The sequence below is a fragment of the Gouania willdenowi genome, chromosome 24 (genome assembly GCF_900634775.1).
Source record: "Gouania willdenowi chromosome 24, fGouWil2.1, whole genome shotgun sequence".
Classification (NCBI taxonomy): domain Eukaryota; kingdom Metazoa; phylum Chordata; class Actinopteri; order Blenniiformes; family Gobiesocidae; genus Gouania; species Gouania willdenowi.
In genome coordinates this window covers 5,455,803-5,471,866 of record NC_041066.1, presented here as the reverse complement: position 1 = coordinate 5,471,866, position 16,064 = coordinate 5,455,803, and positions in this window count along the sequence as shown.

Sequence of the window (16,064 nt, the reverse complement as noted above, 5' to 3'; positions counted from 1 at the left end):
GTGCCAAGGTCAGCCCAATACTGCGCTATGTGAGGAATGACTGGAGCCCCTCGCCTGCAGCGCCTTCAGCAGACTCCAGAGAGTCGGGCTCATTGTGTGGCAGTCAAAGGGGAACAAAGACATTTCCACTGGAGGAACTTTGGGTTCCTGTCGATAAGGAGGCCAGTACCATGAGCCCAGGTTGTGTTTATGTGCGTGTGTACAGTGGGACTGAAGTCTTGTGCTTTCCATGCAACAAATGGTGCTTATATAAATAGCCCCCCTTTGGAGACGCATCAAAGCCAGAGAGATCAGGATCAAGATTTCCAGACAGAGGATCTTTCATATGTTTTCTTGGAAGCTACTTTGCACAAAAATAAGTTGTTGAAGACCTAATATTAACTAGGACCAAAAAAACGTTATAACATTCAAGTCCAGTTAAAAACTGATGAAATTGTTTTGAAAACCTTTAGATAATGTTTAAAATTAAATCTTCAATATATAGATCCCACATTAAACTAATTTAAAGGATATATTGGAAAGCAAGTGCTAGGTAACAGCATTTACCAAAACTGCAGTTGATGTGTGAGGTAATATTTTCACTGCTATTCATTTATTTGTTTAAATTCATATTTTTAATCATTGACAAAAGTTACAAAAATTGATCGATCTTTATGAAATTTGACTCAGTTATGCCGGGTTATGTTCCTCAATTACCACACTTATGGCTCAAACATACTCAGGTGGACTCCGCGCACAACGGACCCAGCATGGACTGTCCGCTCTCCTCAGAGCTTACATACTTGGGCGCACCGCAGCGTAGCAGTTTCCATTAAAATCCTACATGTCCCATGATTCTTGGCGCTTCTCTGTAGTCCTTGTTCTCCTGGGATGTGTTTTAAAGGTACCGCTACTAGTAGTTTGTTTGCCAGCCTCTCCTCTAAGCTCGTGTTCATCTCTCCTGCTGTGTTTTGTGTGACACCAACAACGCAAAGAAGTAAAAACGTAAAATCTGAACTTTGCATTTAAGTGGCCTGGCGGACTCCTCGCGGGCTCCGTTTTGCGGGTGTCCGCCCGAGTATGTTTGAGCCTTAAGTTTCGTGGAGGTCACGCAGTAAAGCCATGCTGATATAGTGGCTTCCTATCCTTGGGGTTTACATGATAAACTCTAGCGTTCCTTTCTGCTCTGTACAGGATAAGCACAGATGGTAATTGGACTTCATTTATATAACTCTTTATACCCACTTATACTTAGGGTTCAGTGTCTTGCCCAAGGACACTTTGACACATACAAGTACAGACTTCCAACCTCTTGATCAAAAGACGATCCCTCTACCACCTGTGCCACGGTTGCCGATGACAGGTAATGCTGACATCAGCTCACTGCTAAAAACTCTGTTAGGATTACAACATGGGCATCGAATAGTGACCATGTATCATCTTGAAGAAAGTGTCCTGACATAGAGATACATTTCTCTAGCATCACATGGATGAATGAATGTGTGTGTTACATAGTGCCACCAGGATGCAGATTGGTGATCTTGGCTTTGCTGGACCAATCACCCTTAAACATAACAAGGAACTCTGATTTATTTGGGCTGCATTAATCACTTCTCACAAACCTTTACTTTTTCCTACAGTATGTGCGTGACAGCCGTGACCTCGATCACTGCTCTATGTGTATTTGTCTCTCTCTGAAGTTTGGATGATACTTACACACTCCTCGCTGCATTCCCTGCCTGTATATCAGCACTTAATTTCCAATCAAGTTAAACCACTCATCCACTTATCCCTGGTGTCGAGCTATTGGCTTTGATGTTCAATATTCCCACGGTTGAGTCCGGGACTTTCCAAACTGATAAAGTTTAGAGAGGGACATTTTGAATTACGGTGATTCAAAGAAGAGCCTCTCCAGCCTTGAGCACACAGGTTTGGCTTGTTTTATTAATCAGTTGCAGGGGGAGAAAGGAACGGGAATTGAATCCATTTGTTAATTTTGTGCACAGACTGACTTGGGTGGTGATCCTGCATGTCTCCCTACTCCTACGCAGAACGGCTGATAATAAACTTTTCATCCTAATCAAGTGTGTTAGAGCAAGGGAACATCTAGAACATGCATGACTGCAGCCCTCAAAGACTAGGTTTACACACTCCTGCTCTGAATCAGCGAATCCTTGACAAAATCTCCAACTTTTATTGGAAAAGTATGCAAAACCTTTCCTTTTCCTCCAACTATCAAATGTCTCACCCTAACCCAAACCATACCCTTAACACTAATTGTAATAAAATGTCATCAAACATGAGTCATCAATTTATATTTAGTTTTTGTACATGACACTGGGATTTTATAATTTTGAACAACGGGTTGGGCTTTTCATGTATGTAAGTTTATAACAGATATAAATATTTCTTTGCACTATTTTGAGTAAATATGGAGACTAGTTCAATAAGAGATTAAATATTTCCATCCATCATACACACATTCAACAATCATCATTGTTTTAGTCCAAATCTGATTTGATAAACACAATATACGCACAAATCCCAAGGCAAAGAGCATAAATGTATCCATCCCTCCATTTTTGGACCCGCTTGCTCCTTCTTTCAGGGTCGCGCATTGGGCGCCAGACCATCGCAGGGTGACACACAGACAGACAACCACTCACACTCACATTCACTCCTACGGGCAATTTAGAGACTCCAATCAACCTACCAATCATGACTTTTTTTTTTATTGTTGGAGGAAGCCAGAGTACCCGGTGGAAACCCACGTGGCACGGGGAAAACACAGAAAGCACCCAAGTGTCCACCCCAGGGTTGAACCAGAGCTGCCAAGCATCACCCTTTGAGTGTGACAGTCACGCAGACCCATTCTCACACCACACGCCACACTTGAGATTTCTCACACTTATATTTCCCTATTCAATGCTCTATTTTTGTTCACGATAATAAACTTTGGTCATCGCAGTTTGCCATAGTTCGAGTAACTCTGATTGACTGACCGAGATAACCAATCCCAGTCGTCCTCGTCATAGCGGCTGCCTCTACTGTCCTCCTGGCTTCTTACTGCACAGTCTACGCTCACTGCCATGTTGGCTGCCATGAAAACAAACCAACATGGCAACGAAACGACACAGCTGCTGAATGATTAGTGTTTACCTGCCACTGGTGATAGGCTGGTTCTGCCCGTCTGTTAGCTGATTGGCTGTTCGTGTGTTTCTGTTGGCTGAACCACAGACATAAATACGTGCTGAATGAAGACAGCTCCAATTCTATAGAATTATGGCTCAAAACAAACAAACAAGCTAAAGTTCTGTCTCACCCAGACGTGCGCACCGTCACAAAACACTAGGCAACACACTCACCATGGCTGAAGCACCGGACCCGAGTTTGCTGCAGAGTTGATCTCAGTGGCATCACTAATTTTACTAAAAAAAAAAAACACTCAAAAAGTCACATTTGGAACTATTTTGGCTTTAAACAAGGTAAAGAGGATCTTCCATCAAACGATAGGAGCCAAAGTAGGGAACACATCTAACCTCATAAAACACCTGCTGTGTCGTCACACACATATATATCTAATTGGCTAATATTAGTTAAAGGATGTCACAGTATAAAGCACCTACAAAATGCATAAAAATATAGTTTTAACAGTTCCTGTTTTTTGTATTTTGTCCAACATAATAAACCTCTATGGTTTACTATGTTGGAGAAGAAACAGAAAAATTGATTTTTTAAAAAGACAGTGGCTTTGTTATCCTAAGTTGATTATTTATATAGTTAAATATGCAAAGGAAACTGAATGATTATTTAATTTCAACCATATAAATTCTAACTTTTATTTGTCTTTTTTATTGCTTATATGTTTTTGTACATGTACTCTTATCATGCACCAAACAACACTATAAGTAATGAATAAGTATTTATAACTTGTACAAATATATTGGCAACTTCTATCATAGTGGGGCCCCAAAAATGGGTTTGTTTGCTCAGAAGAGGTATTTTCCTGTAAAATATATGTTTATTTGCAGTCATATTGTGTATTTGTGCTGCCATTTTGCATTTTTTGGGTAAATATTGTGTATTTTTATCTTTTTGTGTACTTTTGCTGTCATTTTCTGTGTATTACTGTTGCTTTTTGCTCCTTTTTGTAGTAGTTTTGAGTGTTTTTGGAGTATTTTCTGTTTTTCTCGTCTTTTACTGGATTTTCCTGCACTGTTGTAATTCTTTGTAATTTTTTGTGTTATCTTGCCCTTGTTTTGTGTATTTTTCTGTCACATTGTACATTTACTTTGGGGCCCGCATAACATTAGACCAAGGGCCGCATTTGGCCCCCGAGCTGCCAGTTGCTTATGCCTGCACTAGTACATGTTGTATTAATTAGGAAACGCACCTACAATTATCTAATGGGTTTAAAGCGTTTACTAACGTTAATGTCAAATGTATTAAGTGTTGGAGTGCAATTGGGGAATATGTCACAATGGAATTAACTTTAAATTCAGAAAATGGCAATAAAATTGTTTTTTATATTGTACTTAATAATTTGCAAATTTTAGGTACTATATATATTGTAATTTTTCACAAACCACAACTTAAGTGGTGTAAATAAATGTTTTTAGGCTGGAAGAAAATAGTGTATTTTGCCTTACTGTACTGTGTTCCAGATTGCTTAATTTGTGTTAAAATACAGCATTAAAATACATTTTAATAACTGTGTTGCACTGTTGTGTTGGGAGCGTATTTTGAAGTGCAGCTCGTACACCTGCCATGACCGCGCGCTCGAGAGAGAACTAGCCATACATATCACCCAGGCAGGCATCGGTGAAGAGGTGTGTGGGAGCGGCTGTGTGTGTTTCTGCTTGTGTATTGGTTGAGGTTGCAAGGGGCGGGGTCAATTAGCATATGTGCGAAACATTTAGGTTCAACATTTAGATTTAGATTTAACAATTAACATTTAGATTTAGAATAAATATTTAGATTCAGATTTAATATTTAGATTCAGATTTAATATTTAGATTTAACATTTAACATTTAGATATAAGATTAGGCATTTAGATATGATATATAACATTTAGATTTAACATATATTTACATTTAGATTTAATATTTAGATTTAACATTTAGATATAAGATTTAGCATTTAGATATAACATTTAGATTTAGATTCAATATTTAAACTTAGATTTAACATTTAGATATAACATATAACATTTAGATTTAGATTAAATATTTAGATATAGATTTAACATATACCATTTAGATTTAGAATTAAATATTTAGATTTAATGCTTTTTTTTACCTCTATATATGTGGTTAAATGTTGTGTTAAATGTAGGAAAATGTGCTAAATATGAGAAAAGTGAGATAAATAATGAAAATGTGTTAGCTACAAATTTTATACTAAATTTTTACACTTGGCACGCCATATAAAACAGGCCAAAGCCATGTTTAAAAAAGGCCAATTTTTTTCGCTGCAACGCATCATGTCACTAAAGTCTCACTCTTGTAATTTTCTGAAACTTGGCAGCCCTGCTTGAACTCTTGCTGTGAGATGGACGTGCTACCCACTAAGCCACTGCGCGCCCTCATAAATGTATCGTTATCTATACATACTTGAGTTTAGTTTATAATTTGCAATGTCAAATGCCAGAAAAGCAAATTTAACATTTTATCCCAACCTGAAAAAAACAGTAACGTTCTGTCTTTTGTTCCCTGCAACAACTTCCCTCAGTTGTTATCCAACAGTTCAGAAAGCTGGGTGTGAAGGAAAACTGACAGGACCTTCGTGACACCAAACCCACATCTGACACCTGATAACAAGGCTGGGAGCAGCACTGACACCGGCAGGCGTGGAGCCACAGATACGCACGGCGGCTCATTCTCCTGAGTGCTGAGAGGTGAGAGGCATGTGTGGAAAGAGGAAGGACTTGTCTTCATCAGGGCCCATCACTGGGTTCCTGTGTGCAAGTGCACTGATTAGAAGTGTCTGATCCAAATGTTATGAACATTTTTATCTTTTTATTTGTGAAGTGTATAACAGTGATGACACTAATCTGAATGTGTGTTGAGGCATGATTATGTTGTGATGGGGCCTCAGAGGATGGGACTTCCTATTCATGAACAGTTGAAGAAAACTTATAAAGTCAAAGTCAACACTTCTTAGAAACTAAGCAAAATTGGGTCATCAAGTTATCGACAGTTATTCGCAGACATTTGACTGGGCCAGTATAATGTCACATGCTTTTATTTTGAGAAGGGTTGTGCCATCTTGCCTCATCAAAAATAAGGTATTGGTAATTTGGGGCTCTCCTGATAGTTTGAGAAGGCATAATTTAATTTACTTTTGATTCATTTCGATAAAAGTTTTTATATAAATGCTAATTAATGATACCCAACTTTTTGCCACCGTTAGAATAAATGGAAGCTAAACTTTTTCCACAACTTGGGTTTGTAGTTTGTGATCGTGGTTCCCAAAGTCAAATTCATGGACATCAAAGCTTTACAGCAGCGCTCAACAACCTCAAAGTAGAATTATTTACTGAATTTACTGATTTCCAAATGATTTGATTTTTTTCATATATAGCTGTGGTTAAGTGGAGAAAGAGACGGCGCTCAGTCACCTTTTAAATATTTGGCACACATGCATGTAATCACCCAATCAGCAGCTCAGAGAACTGAAAAAGAAGGTGGAGCCTGTAACAAACATGCCATGTTGATCCTTAAACCTTTCTGTGATGTTCCTGGGGAACAAAAATATATCTGTAGATAACATTGTCTATTCCTATTGCTTTACATCAAATGAAACTCAATACATTTCCAGTGACTCCATTCATTGTTTCCCTTCACCAGTCCATCCCCCGCCTCCATGAAAGGTGTAATGAACATATCGTTGTCTGTTTTTCCTGCTTCCAACATGTCACCCATAAAAACAGCATGTTTACCTGCTTTCCCTGCCCTACTTTACTGCCAGGATAAAGAGTCTTCCTCACTTCCCATGTGTGTCCTAATTATATGGCTGAACAGTTTAAATATAGACACATGCATTTCCACTCCATGTTTCCATCCACTGTAAATTGTGCACTGATGGTTTGATGGTGCTGCCAATACTCCTCTTTCAGTGACTGGTTTGACCCAGGACCATCGATTTTCTCCACAGTGGGAGTCGATGCAAGGAAGAGCATCACTGCTGCTGCTGCAGGAGGGTCAGGAAGTTTACAGCCCACGGAGGGGAGGGAAGCTTTACTGCTGCTCACACTCACACAGGAGAAATGAAAGCACAGAGGAGGAAAGATAAAGAGTGGCTTTATTCTGAGACAACAGCATGGGCTGATGGAAATGAGTCAGAACATAAGCTTTAATGCTTCAGTAAATTTCTTCCCATTAAAATCCGTCATAGAAGATCCAGTCACTCACCCTGAGTGCATTTACTGCTGATTGAGGAATAACAACCAGCAGGCAAGGAAGCACTTTCAGTCAAACCAATCACAATACCTGATGTCCATGGTTTGATTTCTTTAGAGAGGCTCAGAAACACAATGGAGGATCGTTAGAGAATCTATGATGCAACTTACTCTTCATTTTACATCCACTATCCCTAATAAAAGGCAAGGCAAATGTATTTGTACAGTGCATTTCATACACAACTTAATGTGCTTTACATGAACAAAAAGTGCAATAGAAAACATTCAACAGCTTAAAATTAATAAGAACATTAAAATCGGCAGCAAAAAACGTTTAAAATAATCAGTAAAAATATTTTAAATCACCAATAAACACATTACATCAACAACAACATGACCAAAAATCTCCCTCTCAATCATATGCAGTAGAGAAAAAGACTGCCTTTAAGTTTGATTTAAAAAACTGTTCACATTGGATGCTGACTTCAGCTCTGCTGGCAGTTTGTTCCACTTCTTTACAGCATAACAAAACAACTAAACGCAGCATCACCATGTTTGCTGTGAGCTCTGGGCTCTACTATCTGACCTGTGTCCATAGATCTGAGAGACCTGTTAGGTTCATACCTGACTAACATCTTATTGATGTATTCTGGACCAAACCCATTCACAGATTTATACACCAGCAGCAGAACTTTAAAGTCAATTCTGAGGCTGACTGGGAACCAATGTAATGTGTTCTGACCTCTTTGTTCTGGTTAAGACCTGAGCTGCAGCGTTCTGAACCAGCTGTAGATGTTTGATGCTCTTTTGGGGGATTCCTGTTAGAAGACCATTACAATGGTCCAGTCTGCTAGAGATAAAAGCATGGACCAATTTCTCCTGATCTTTCTGAGTCATTAAACCTTTCACTCTGGAGATGTTCTTTAGGTGGTAGAAGCTGTTTTTGTGATAGATTTGATCAGACTGCTGAATGTCAGATCTGAGTCAATCAGAACACCAAGGTTTTTGACTTGGTCTTTAGCTTTTAAAGATCGAGACTCAAGATACTCGCTGACAGCAGTCCTCTTTTCCTTGTTACCAAAGACAATCACCTCCATCTTGTCATGGTTTAGTTGAAGGAAGTTTTCACTCATCCAGAAGTTTACTTTTTCTAAGCAGTCACACAACACCTCTATGGGACCATAGTCATCTGGGTTCAGTGATAGATATAGTTGTGTGTCCTAAAAGAAGCATATAAAGGCTAAAGAGAAGGGGTCTAAAAACAGAGCCCTGAGGAACCCCACAAGACATTGGTAATCTGTCAGATTCAAAGTTTCCAATGCTTACAAAATAACTTGGCTCCTCCAAGTAAGACTTAAGCAATTGCATTACTTTTCCATTTAGTCCAACCTACGTTTGCAGTCTGTGTAGCAAAATGTTATGGTCCACAGTGTCAAATGCAGCACTTAGATCCAATAGAATGAGAACAGATACTTTTCCTGATTTCAAATATTTTGTTGAATGTTAAGAATTGACTTTGTTGGTTGAAGACCACCTTCTCAATGATCTTGGTCATGAATGGAAGGTTGCTGATTGGTCTATAGTTAGCCAGTAGTTAGCCAGTATAGGAGACATCCTGTGTTCTCTGTTTTAACAGAGGTTTCACAGCAGCTACTTTCAGGGATTGTGATACGGTGCCTGATTGGAATGAGCAGTTAATTATCTGACACAAATCAGTGACAATTGACTTTACAACAGTTTTAAATAAGTTTGAGGGTATTTGTGTCAAGGCAACACGTTGATGGATTCAGCTACTGAACGGTTTTCTCTATTGTTTTTGGGTTCACTGTAATAAACTCTAACATTGTAGTTGACTCATCCCTCAGTGGTTGAAGCTGTTCAAGCTTTTTGTGATTTTGCTGGTTTTTTCTGATGTTTGACCTTATTGATTGTATTGTTTCACAGAAATATACAGCAAATTCATTGCATTTTCCAGTTGACAGTAATTCAGGGGCTATCTGATCTGGGGGGGTTGTGAGCTTTTCAGTTACAGAAAGCAATGTGTGAGAGCTGTTGACATTTTTAGCAATAATTTCAGAAAAGTATTGCTGCCTTGCTTTGAACTAGCCATTATTGGATATACGCAGACTGATTTTGTACAGTTCTAGATGAATTTGGAGTTTTGTTGATCTCCATTTAAGCTCAGTTCTTCCACAATCAAATTTCAAATTCTGCGTTATCTCAGTCCTCCTCCAAGGTGTTTTCTGTGTGTTTTGTTTTCTCTTATATTTGATTGGAGCCACCACATCTATGACATTACAGACGTTCGTATTAAACTCATCCAAGAGGTTATCAACTGTCTCAGCACTCAAGGTTGGTGTCAGCGCTATTGTTTCCATAAACTGTGCACATATGTTGTCATTTATGTACCTTTTCTTAAAACACACAGAAGTAGGGGGAACAGATGTTACAGTCTCTAGGTCAAAAAAGACACAGAAATGATCAGATAGAGCTAAGTCTCTTACATCAACAGCAGAGATATCAACACCTTTAGAGATAATCAAATTCAAAGTGTGACCTTGAGTGTGTGTCGGACCAGTCACATGTTGTATAAGACCAAAAGTATCCATTAAAGCATACAGTTCTTTGACAGTATTGTCCATGTTATTGTCTACATGAATATTAAAGTCACCTGTTATTAATAAACAGTTGTATTCAGTGCATACAACTGACAGCAGTTCAGCAAACTCATCCATGAATTCTCCAGAATATTTTGGGGGTCTATAAATGACCAAAAACCGAACTTTTAAATCACCCTTCAGTAAGAATGACATATATTCAAAGGAGATAAAATCACCAAATGTTATTTCTTTGCACTGAAATATTGATTTAAAAATGGCAGCAACTCCACCACCTTTCCTGCAAGTACGACACTTATTTAAATAAATAAAGTCTTGTGGTGCACTTTCATTGAGAATAGTATAACTGACACCATCATTCAACCACGTTACATTAAGAAATAAAAAGTCCAAGTGATGTGTCAAAATAATATCATTAATTAACAGTGATTTGTTAACAAGAGATCTAACGTTAAGAAGAGCTCATTTTAAAGACTTTACTGGACACACTGGTAGACTCTTTGGTTGACATGTTATAGGAGTCAAATTATTATTTCTATTAAGCTTTTTGTTTCTCTTTAATTTAACAATTTAACCTGTGTTACCTGTCACCACAGGAATTAAAGAAGCTGCATTAACTCCATAAGGCCCTGACTTTTTCTTGTTGTTCCTACAAATAGAGGTATTGCAGTCCGGACCCAGCACACATCAGACGTGTAGCTCTAAGTTGAACACAGCTGGCTGTTTGGATCATGCTTTTATCAGCCTGAGGAGAAGAATGATCCTGGGCCTGGTATTGTTGAGGAGGGTTGGGTGGTGCTGATTGGTTCTTTAGGGGAGAGATGATTGGAGCATGGTGGAATTACAACTAATAGTTGTAAGATGTGTGTGTTTGCCTGAACCTGCAAAGCATGTGTTAAACTCAAGGCACGGGGACCTAATCCGGCCCTTTGGAGCATCCAATTCAGCACTCGGTAAAAGGTAAAAAATGACAGAGAGAGCATGAATAATTGTGTAAATTACCAACTAATTCAGTTGTAGATATCTCAGCCCCTCTAAATACACAAATTCAATGAAAATCCACAATGTTTGCACAGCTTTTCCAAAATGCAAATTTCCTCTAATTATTCCACATTTCCCCAATTTAAATAAAATCAATTTAAGTGAAGATCCTTGATTCTTTACTTATCATATACAGTATATGTGGAAGTGCAAACTAAGGCAGATTAATGTTGAAATTGCTAATTTTCCCGCCTAAAATCTTTGGCCCACTTGAGATCAAACTGGTCCGTATTTGGCCCCTGAACTAAAATGAGTTTCAGACCACTGCTGTAAAGTCTAAATTATTTGCTATTGAAGATTTTAAAAATGGGCAAAAAAATCAGAGTAAGACCCTGATTTTTTTTAAAAAATAGATCAAGAAATGCAATAGACCAATCCAACATCTCAGCCACACACTGCAGTGTGGAATGAGGTTGAAGGAATACAGCTTTCGACAATGACAAACGCTAGACATCTACAGAATATTGGTGATTTTTAGCACTGGAAAGTGCCAAAGTTGAAAGGATATTGATGTAGCGTGTATGTACAATGTATCCATCTTGCATGTAGTTTAGCATCGAGGAGTATTTCCCCTGAAATGAATGCACGGACAATTTTCACGCATAAAGGACAACTGCAAAGAAGGTAAACATGCACATTTAACTGTAAATCAATCTTGAATCAAGTCAATGTGTCAAAACAACATGTTGACCTATATCTTATGATAGATCTCGCATACATCAGAAACTGACCTGATAGAAAGTTCTCAAGCTGGAGGTATTTATATAACATACTATCATACATTTACACACAAATTTCCTCCACACTTTGCGTTTCTCAGCGTCTCGTCTTTCAGAACATATCCAATATAAACGGAGGATCCCAGATGCATCTCAAAGTACCGTATATACAGCCCCCATTTCTCCTGTTTATACTTTCTGAGTGCATTAGTATTGTTTGTGCAGACCTTAATGGCACATTCACCAGGAGTGATCATTTATCATGTTATAAGGGTTAAAAAAGCTTCAGGCACAATGTAAATCATTGGATTGTTTTGACCTTGAAAATGGTAGTATATTTATTTATTTTTCTCTTCTCTTTGTCTGCACATGCTGTTGAAGGTTAACATTGCAAGAAGTGCAATCTTTTTTAGCACAGCATTGCATGTTTTGTTATTGCAATTAAATAAATGAATTTATTTAATAGCATAATTGTGACCATCACCAGCCCTCCCTAAAGAAGGGTAAGAATAACTTTATTAAAGAGAGGAAATAAAAAGAGAGGGCAGTGTTACACCTAGGTGTGGGGGAAGGGAACAGGAAAGAGGGAGTCAGGGTCGGAAATGGAAAAGGTGGGTAAGAAGTGACTCCTTTAAAGTGAGAAGGAGATGTGATGTTATAGTTGTGTATATTGTGCTTATTGTGTTGTGAAATCCATTCAGCCAGTCTGGTGACAAGTGTGGAGCTTTAGTATAATGGTGGTGGCCGTGACTAGAGGGAAGGAGTGAGTGGTTATACTTAAAACTGGTATTTGGGATCAACGTGTCTAAGGTTAAGCCCAGTACGAGTTTATCCCACAGCCCAAGACATGCCAGTGCATCCATGACCAAAGTTTGTGGAAGAACTTCTTCTGCGAACCAAGGCGCCACCCCGGGCCGAAGAGGCCGCGAGGCTAGCAAAAAAAGCGGGGGCCAAGGAGCCCCGGGCCACCCCCCACAACCGAGCAGCCCCTCAGACGCCCCAGAGACCACAGGCCGAGAGGCAGCCACCGCCCCTAACACATACCCGAGAAAGTCTGAGGGCCTAGCGCACCCCGCCACCGACCCCAACCCCAAGCACCAAACCCCCTGGAAGGGAGGGCCCAGAGAGCCCCCCGCCTGAGACCCCAGGGGAGGAGCAAAGGCCCACCCATACCGGTATGTGGTGCGCACAGCCCCAAGACGGTAGAATCGCAGAAAATGACCCTGCAGGGCACCGCCCAAGCAGGGGCCGCCCCAAGCCGCACCCGCAGGCATGCAAGGGCACGGCTCGAAAGACCCCCGCCGAGAGCGGTCTAGTCATTGGGCCAATCCCGCCGGATCCCAAGGGCGCCACACGGGACCGGGAACCCCCCTAGGGAAAGTTTAAATGTCGGATTGGTCTTTTTGATCATACCTCTCCTGATATATTGGCACATCTTCAATATAGCAGCAGCGAAAAACACTTCAATAACCAACAGTGACACGAGCTGTGTTTCCATTATCCTTGGAAATGCACAAAATCTAAAAAACTGGTAATGGAATCACCTGCATTTAGAAAAAACCCTCAACTATCGGCGAAAAAGTTTTTACGCTTTCACGAGTTTTTCAGACATTTTCAGACAAGTCACAGGACGTGACGTACCTGGTCACATGACCACTTCTCCAGACAGAAGAGGAGACCGAGACATTTCTTAGCATTATACTTTAAAATGATTACTGCCATATTAGACAGCAGACAACAAAGGAATGCAGTGTTATAATGAGGTTTTGAACGTTCATCTTCCTGCAGCAAAGTCTCACGGAATGAGATTTCACCAGAATTACAAAGCTTCCGCTCAAACCAACCTTAAATGGAAACATGTTCAAAGCGCAATTATATTTTGTTGAGATTTTTAAAATATACCTTTTAATTTGCAAAAAACTGCAATGGAAACACAGATTGTGTCTGTTTCAAATAGTGCAGCTTGATGAAGGCTGTAAAATAATAAATGTAATAATAATAATAATACTGTTTGTTGGTAGTATGTGTAAAGTAAGGACAGTTAAACCAAAGGGTTGCTGGTTTAATGCCTAGTTTATGTTCACCACAGTTGCTTCAAATTCTTTAGGGGTAATTTTCATAGACTATTTTTTTTTTTTTTTTTTAAAGTTACAGTTTTAATATGATCTTTGTATTTATACTAGTAGACAACATGCAGGAGTATTATCATCTTGTTTTATAATATATGGAAAAAACAGACATACCTGCTATTTTAATGCCATTTTAAGCACCTTTGCGACAAACTGGAACGATGATCATGAGGCCACGTCTTCTCGTCCAACATCAGTGTCTGACCTCATAAATGCTCTAGAAAATGAATGGACACTCCATCATCTTACAGAGAGGCTTTAAAGAAGAGAAGAAGCTGTTCATTCAAACTGTCCAAATACTTTTGTCCATTTTCAGTGTACATGTTTTTGATCACGGTGTTGGTTTTACAGCAGATACACAAACTTGTACTGCCCCCTACTGTTAAATCACAGCTTTTACACTTTGTGTCAAAAGTTAGGAAAGATTTTAGGTTATTTTCTTTCATCATAGCTCAAATATTCAAATGTACTTTTTTTGACTTCTTAACCATTGTTTCAGCCTTTTTTCTCCCCCCCCACCCCCCCTCACTCTGGCTGGTTGATTTTTATTGAACCTTAAGATCTGACCATCCAGTCCTGTGTGTGTTTTTTCTGCATGTGTGAGAAAACAAAGTGGCTTAATCATTACTTGTGCATCCAGGGAGAAGCTCCACAAACATCCCAATTAATGGAGCATTCAACATTCCTGACTTTCAATCACTGGGACACAAAGAGACCATCTTTTGTGGCTCAGCGATAAATCAGCAGCAGCAGCATGTGTGTGTGTGTGTGTGTGTGTGTGTGTGTGTGTGTGTGTGTGTGTGTGTGTGTGTGTGTGTGTGTGTGTGTGTGTGTGTGTGTGTGTGTGTGTGTGTGTGTGTGTGTGTGTGTGTGTGTGTGTGTGTGTGTGACCTCTGTGGTGCACCGCCTGTTTTTAGGAAAGAGGGCTGCCCATGAAATCAGGCGTGACAAGGGGTTAACAGTTAACCATGGATGGTTGAATCAGACAACGGTTGAGGATCTTAATGTTTTTTTTTTTTTTTAGGTAAATTAATGAAATCGGTTCCAGCAAAGTTATACTAAACTGATGCATCATGTAAATCCAACAAATGTGTAAACAAACACATTTTGTTCACTACATTGCATGAGGAAATGCACAATTTGGAAATAACATGTATGTTTTAATCTAGGAATATCAAACTCAAGGCCTGGCACAATTTTATTCAAGGTAAACATTAGAGAATATAATAATCATTTTGTAAATTACCATGGGGTCATTCCATTTCATTTCAACAAATGGCCCATGCACTGAATTAGGTCACAAAAAAAATAAAATGTTGTTTTACCAATTGTTCCTTAATAATTCAATTGGCACACAGGTACATTTTTAGTTTGATTGGATGAATATTTTTAGAGATATGTCCAATTTAGTGAGGAAGTATGTGTCAGTTTTTGTGCTTCCTTATTGTTTTTCCATTTTCAGCTTCCAATATCTCAAACAATACATCACATAGGAAAAACATTTTTAGTATAGTAATACAGCTCCACCTACTCACTCAGAATACACAAAACATCTGCTATACATCCTATTTGGTGGACATGCCAGCCCCTGCCTTGCATATGCCTCTTCTCCCTGTAATGTGATCAGCTCTGAGTGATGTTCAGTGACTGTTCAAATCTACTAATGATTCGTCACATATATGCATTTGTTCTTGGGTGACAGTGACTTGAAATTAATTTTTTTTTCTTCTTCATACTATTTTTATTGGCCCATACCTGCATGTGTGAATGTATAAACCCAACTTTGGGTTATTTCACCATTCGCAAATATTGAAAATTCTTTACACGAGGCCATTGTAACTTGCCCCCATGTCTCAAAATAATTTATTGCTTATTAGTTTTTCATGAATAACTTAAAAAAATATAACAAGCATTGCATCAGAAAAAATATTTATTTAAAAAAATATATAATATTCATTAAGAACAAATTTTTCATGTTCTACATTTTCTCTTTTTTGGGGGGTGTTTTCCCCTCATATATATCTATAATTATTATCATAACAGTAATTAAATGCTGCATCAGCAATCATTAATTATATCAGGCATTACTGGGAATAAGTTCAATCAGTCTCCTGCTTTTTAATTAGACACAAAGGAAAAAATACCAAGTACATCTTTGTACACTTTTGATAACATAAT